The sequence below is a fragment of the Phocoena sinus genome, chromosome 12 (assembly GCF_008692025.1).
Source record: "Phocoena sinus isolate mPhoSin1 chromosome 12, mPhoSin1.pri, whole genome shotgun sequence".
Classification (NCBI taxonomy): Eukaryota; Metazoa; Chordata; class Mammalia; order Artiodactyla; family Phocoenidae; genus Phocoena; species Phocoena sinus.
The window spans coordinates 47,512,318-47,519,285 of record NC_045774.1 but is presented as its reverse complement, the minus strand read 5'-3'; the positions used below and the strand labels follow the sequence as shown (position 1 = coordinate 47,519,285).

Sequence of the window (6,968 nt, the reverse complement as noted above, 5' to 3'; positions counted from 1 at the left end):
AAAATAATTTAAATATCCTCTCTTTATGAGGACAGATAAATGCGAATGTTCAAAGATTTCCATCCAAGAAGGATTAATAGACACACAAATAAAATTGATATTTAAAGGAGTAAGTTCACAGCCATTCCCAAATCTGAGCCCCCCAGAGGCTGGATTGATGAACCAATTTCCTCTACTGCATGTAGGAAGCCCACCAACATCCATTCTGGTGTGATTGTCACCCAAAAACCCAGGCCATTTTAATGAATTCTGCATCCCCTCCTTGCTGAAGCACACTGGAGGTACAGCATGACAGGATGAGCGAGAGTAAGTGTAATTAGCACATGCCTTGCAATATTTTTCCCCCTGAGGATTAACTGTGCTTTTCTGGTTTGGGATAGAATCTTAAATCCAGGTTTTTAATAGCATCTTACTTTCTGAATCTATTTCTAGATTAGTTTTCAGCGTATGCACATTATGCAATGATCTAAGAAATAGACATTTTGCACAATCCAGGGTAGAGAAGATTAGTTGTCCTTTCACCTTTCCCCGCAGTGTGTGAGAGAGAAGTTATGGCCGCCAGCAGAGCCCTCTAGATCTCTGGAGAGGACTGTTCCTACTAAAATAAAGAGGGAAAGGAGGACAGGATAGAGAGAATTATGAACATGGAACCAAGATTTAAGTCTTGGTTCTGTCTCTTCCCTGTCTCCACCTGCGCTGCTCCTGTCCTTGGGGACTCTGCTACAGACAGGCCCTGCCACTTAAGGAGACTCAGCTGGTGGATCGGCAGCTGTTTTTCTTGCACAGCACATTTAACTTACAAGATTTGGGACTAACTCTGTATCTTTTCCTTTCTCCACCCAAATGAAATCATTTCCTTTTACCATCCTGCAACTAGTTCTTACGGAAGAGAAGAGTTAGGGTTATAAAAGAGACAGAGAGGGAAGGGCAAGGAAGCCCCCTTATAAGCATGCGAGGGTTTCATACGTGAGCTTGACAGAAAGCTCACACTTGCAGAAGGACAGTGGTGCCTAAAGGCCTGAACTTGCCATGTTTGTGAGGATCACCGTTCCCATCTTTGCTGGGCCAGACCCTGGAAATGTACCGTGTCATTCCTTGAAAGGAATCTTTGTTTCCTTGTTAATTAGCTATATTTTGCTTTTGCTTTTTAAAGATTGTTCAGACTTTACAATATCAAAATCTTGTTGGGAGTTAACGTGCAATTTTCAAAGTCATGTTAAATCATGCAGTGAAAAAAGAAAATACTCCCTAATCCTCATAACCTTGCAAAATGAAAAATGGCAAGGTTTGCCTTTTTTCCACAGCACATGAAATTTGAAAAATAGCGTGAAGACTGCATCTAAACCCTCTCTCTGCCCTAAAATGGCATAGCAATCTAAAGAATGAGTACATGCACTAACATATGTTGTCAGCTGTCTTAATAAAAGGGTGTTTCTATAATATGATGTTATTTCTTCAAGCTGCGTTCAATATTCTTGGCTGCCAGATGACAAGAGGGGAAAAAATAAGACACTTTTAGGGCAGAGGACAAAGACTCAAGGACTGGAGTGGGGGGAGGGGAGGAAGGGAGGAAAAAGTCTGAAATTTGCTGTTCCTCTGCCTGTCCTATTTAATTGTTGAGATGGGTGGGAAAGGAGCACGTAATGTAGGAGTTTGGGGAAGACCAGTTGCCTCAATGTTGGCAGTGACTTGGAGGACATTTTTATTTATTTTCATATTGAATGCTCCTTTAACCAAAGAGGCAAAGTTGGGTAAACATGTACTCAAGGCAGAAGAGAAAGACCCTTCTACTCTCGGGCCGTCCTCAGGGAAGTACCAGGCCTGCTGACATTCTAAGGGCTGGCCTCTCTCAGAGTTACTTTCTGAAGAGAGCAGTCACAAATGGAAGGACATCGTAAGCCTCTTTAGTGTTGTATTCAAGCTCTGGCCTCTCCCAGCACACACACACCCACACACACACCCCTCCCTAGCCTCAATTCTGGTTAAGAGAGAGTTGTTTTTAGTTTTGTTACATAAAGTGGCAAAGCTGAGTAGCTTGAGAAGCTGGCCAGTGGGGCCTTTATGATGTCCCCTTCCATTACAGAGTTTTGAGCCTTCAGAGGATTTGCAAACTGCTGACAATGAAAGAAGATAATTGGTTGAGAATATAAATTCTTAACCATGCTTACTACATGTTTTTATTTCTTTGGTTTGGTCTTCATCCATGTCAACAGGGTTTATATGGTAAGTCAATTGAGGGTAGGCACAGTGCTGACATGCCCTAGATTTTCTAAGATAGCCCTGATTTCAGATGTTCCACTCTGTGGGCTCTTGAAATACCCTCAAATTTATCAGAAGATCTGCCCCATAGCTAGTCTGTCTATGTGGCAGACTAGGTTCTTAATTAAAAGTTTGTTGTGATGGCAGTGGCTAGTCCTGATTCATAGCTGGTCAGTGGTGACAGCCAGGCCAGAGTCTTCTGATGCAGAATTGCTCCCACGAGTTGACACTGTGGTTTAATTGTTCTCAGAAGTCCAGAGGAAGGAGAACACTCCCTCCATAGCATCCGGGATAAATTTTTTTTTTAATTGTGAGAGTGAACAATTTTGCTTGATAAAGTGAAATTTACTCCAGTGTTGGCAGTGACAGTATGAATGTCTTTTTTAAGGAAATGATCTGCAGCTCATAAATTTTGCCAAAACATGAATAAAACTAAAATATCCCTAAGTGAACTTAAAATCATTCTGGAACAGCAAAGCTCCCCAGTGAGGTGAAACTTGCTTTTTTTTTTTTTTTAAGCTAATCTTTGAAATGAAATTTTACTTTTCCTTTTCAGTTTCCTTGATAACTTTTTCAACAGTTCAGTTGAAGAATTCATCACCTTTTGGTTCCAATGGACTACTGTAGCAATTTTAGCAATTTAAAGTGCTTCAGTTGGGATCTTATGTTTTAATCCCCACCACTCTCTCCAAACACACACACTGCTGGGAGGGCAGCTTCTCTGAGTCACTGACTCAGGCAGCAGGATGACAACTGCTGTAGACGCTCAGCAACACAGCTGACATGTATTTGAAAAGTGAAGTGTTAGTGTCATTTAGAGAGCAGAGCAATATCCTCCATCAGAGATGAACACTTGGATTAAGAGAGAGTACTTAGTTCCCATAACATTTAGGGCCTGAAATAAGTGCTCGAAGCAAATCTCTTGACCCTGAAGTTGAGGTCAGCTACTCTTGGGCAGGGTCATAAACTTAAAAAAAATGCTGTTAATAGAGTTTAATGAGGTGAGGGCTATTTCCAATTGAATCTTCAAAAGCCCTTCAAGCTGCAATTGCCAATTACTCTTTGCTTAAGAAAAATGACTTCACCCATTCATAGCCACTGATTCTTATTTACTGATATTACTTTATTAGAGACATTAAAGTAACATGAGTAAAACATTTGAATATTAGACGTCTATGTTTATTCCTTTTCCTTCCTGCTCTAGCCATACTAAAGATCTTAAAATTGTCTGAACAAGCCATGTTATTCTATTGTTAGCCTTTAAACATGTTTTCTCTTTCAGAAAAACTGTATCCTCTCCTTTGCCTCCCTTTGCCTGGCTAATTCCTACTCATCCTTCAAGTTTCAAGCTACATCTACTATAACTGGTTGGGGTGCCACTCCTGTGAGCTCCCTCAACCCCTGTGCTTACCCACCCTGGTACTTGTCGCATGTTTTACTTGTCTGCCAGGACTTTCCATCACTGTACCATAAGTTATTCTCTCCAGTGCCTTCTACACATTAGGTCCTCAATTAATATTTTTTGGATGAATGAATAAATGAAGAATAGAGTAATAAAAAATAAGTAAATCACTTTGCGATTAGTGGAAATAGTGTCTTTCAACTCTTATTGTGCATCAGGATCACTTAGAATGCTTGATAAAAATGTACATTCTCAGGTTTCTAACTGCAGGAATTTTGCATGAAACACAGTGATAACTGTGGCAAGCTACAAATAATTTGTTACTACCAGAGCATAAAATGTAGACAGAAAATAGAGGTTATTGGGGCTGGAGGTAAGGTGGGGAGAAAGATTTGAGGAGCCAGTCAATGAGCTTGGGTTTTATCTGCAGCACAGCTTATGGGGGAGTCAGCAAAGAGCTTTATGATTAGACTTCTGGTGTCTGTGTAGAAATTAGATTCAACATTGGTTCTCAACCTTGGTTGCATATTATAATTATCGGGATAATTTTAACAAATAAGTAATGACGCCTGGGTCTACCCTGAGAGATTCAAATTTAATTGGTCTGAGGTATAGCTTGGGCTTGGAGTTGGTTTTAAATCTCCTCAGGTGATTCTAACAAAGTCAATACTGAAAACCACCAAAATAGAAGAGAAAAATTGTCCATACAATTTGGCAATCAATTAATTCTCATATGACATCTCAAATTGTAGTTGTGTGTTGAGGAAAAGTAAATTTAAAACCAAAATGAGATATTACTACACACCTTCCAGAATGGGTAAAATGAAAAATAGTAGGAAACTAAATACTGGAGAGTGTGTGGAGCAGCCGGATCTCTCATATACCTGCTGGTGGGAATGTGTGGCAGTTTCTTCAAAGCTAACAATGCAACTACCATACAGTCCAATATTGGTACTCCCGGGCATTCATCCCAGAGAAATGGAAACTTAGATTGACAAAAACATGTACACATGAATGTTCATAGCAGTTTTAATTGTAATAGCCCTAAATTGGGAACAACCTAAATGTCCTCTAATGGGTGAATAGTTAAACAGACACTGGTATGTCCATATCATGGAATACCACTCAGCCATAAGAAAAGAACAAACTATTGACAAATGGAACAACTTAGATGGACCTCAGGGGCATTATGCTTAGTGAAAAAATCCAATCTCAAAAGGTTACATACTATATGATTCTACTTACATAACATTCTTAGAATGGCAAAGCAATAGAAATGGAGAACAGATTAGTGATTGTGATTGGGGGTGGGTGAGATTACAAAGTGGTAAACTGAAGGAGTCCCTCTGGAGTGAGGGAATAGTTCTGTGTCCTGATTGTGGTGGTGGTTACACAAATCTATACAGGGTATTAAATCTCATAGAACTACATGCTATTATAAGCACACACACATGTACACATACAGTTGAGTGGCAGGCAAAAACTGGAGAAAACCAAATACAGTCTGTAGTCTAGTTATCAGTATGGTACCAGTGTCAGTTCCCTGATTTTGATTATACAACAGTCAAATAAAATGGCACCATAGAAGCTGGGTAAAGGATTCATGGGATTCTGTGTATCATTTTTGCAACTTCTTGTGTGTCTACCATTATTTATTAATTATACTTATTTATTTGTTTACTTTATTAACATATTGAATTTATTTCACATGTATATTTTTGTCTCCCCACCATTTCCATTTGTCTGACCACCACTATTACTATGCCCTATGATAACATTCTATACATACTTAAAACCAAGCAAAGGGTGGAGTTTCATCTTTAAAAACTAAACAGGCATTTTGGACAACACATTCTTAGCAATGGAACCTGGACAACATTTATCAGAAATGGTAGGGAAAGTTCTCATTCTGCATTATAAAAAGGACTGCCAGATGTCAACTGTTACAGAAATGAAAAAGACGGAAAATTTTAACAAACCATTTAAACTATTTTCTTAAAGAGACTTCCTCCACTTCCACTGCAGAGATCTTGAATAGACTCCTGGTCAGTCATCTGGAAAGAATTCTTCACATAACTGATGAACTTGGCTTCCACTTTGGGAAGAGAACAATCTTTTTCTATACTTGTTTGCATTTTTGCTTTAATGTCTTCTATAGAACTAGGTTCTTTTGGTGTTTTAGGAGTTCTTTCCTATTTTTTTTAAGAATTCTTGACCTTTGATCTCGGTGTTGAAGGTTTCAAGTTTTTTCCACTCTGGTTTGATTTTTATGCATTTTTGGCTGGAGTATTTTCTATAGATTTCATTACTGGAGCTTTTTTCTTTAGCTTCCTCATTACCCAAATCAACATCATCATCATCTTCTTCTTCATCAGCAGCAAGTTTTACTTTTTTTTCTGTGGAAACTTGCTATCACTTACAGGGGCAGAAAGGGTTTCCAGATGTACTTAAGAGTTTCGCGTCCTCCTCCTCTTCATCTTCTGAATCTGTATCTTCCTCCACAGCTACTAAGTGTGTGCACTAAGATGCACAGGCCCTGAACAACACTTCAACTGTAAGATCACAGGTGGTGTAATTTCAAAGCTCTCACGGGAAACTGTTGGCTATACAGACATTTTCAAAGTTGCCAGTGTTACTTTAACTGGACTGCCTTCATAATTCACTGCCTCTGCTTCAACAGTATGCAATTCATCCTTTGCACCAGCCCCTAAACTGACTGTTCTTAAAGATACCTGGTGCTCATTTTCATCATTATCTACTTTAAAGTGATAATCTTTGTCAACCTTTAGTTGACAACCAAAAAGATAGCTCTGGGACCTCAGGGTCCATGCCCACGTCCATTGAGTTTTCCATGAGGTCGGTGGCACATGTTTAGGTGGGAGAGGGGGTGGACAGAGATAAACAACTACTGTCCGGAGAATAGCCATTATTTAAAAAAATTATAGTCATGTATTGTTATTCATTATTTGTATTATTTAAAATTTCATGCATTTATATTTAATTCCTTAGCTAGATTAGAGATTTAAGTATAGTGACAGTGTGTTATAATTGTCCTAATTCAAGTCAGTATAAATCAATTCAATGAAGTTAAATTGAATTCATTTCAATAAACATTTGAGGGCCTATTAGACACAAAATTAGTGAGGTTTATTCTTCTCACCCTTAATATTATATTGACCCTCCAGTATAGCACAGTAATGTGGACACAGCAAGATCTCAAAAAATAGTATCATTTGACTGGCCATATTAATTTTTATAGCGACGTGTCCTTCTGTTATTTACATAAATGCTGCATTTTCTTTACTCT

General features: G+C 38.7%; 1 pseudogene; it reads right to left on the bottom strand.

Annotated features, from left to right (window-relative positions):
- Positions 1 to 5,656: 5,656 nt before the first annotated feature.
- Positions 5,657 to 6,514, bottom strand: LOC116763569 (annotated as a pseudogene).
- Between the last annotated feature and the right edge of the window lie 454 nt (positions 6,515 to 6,968).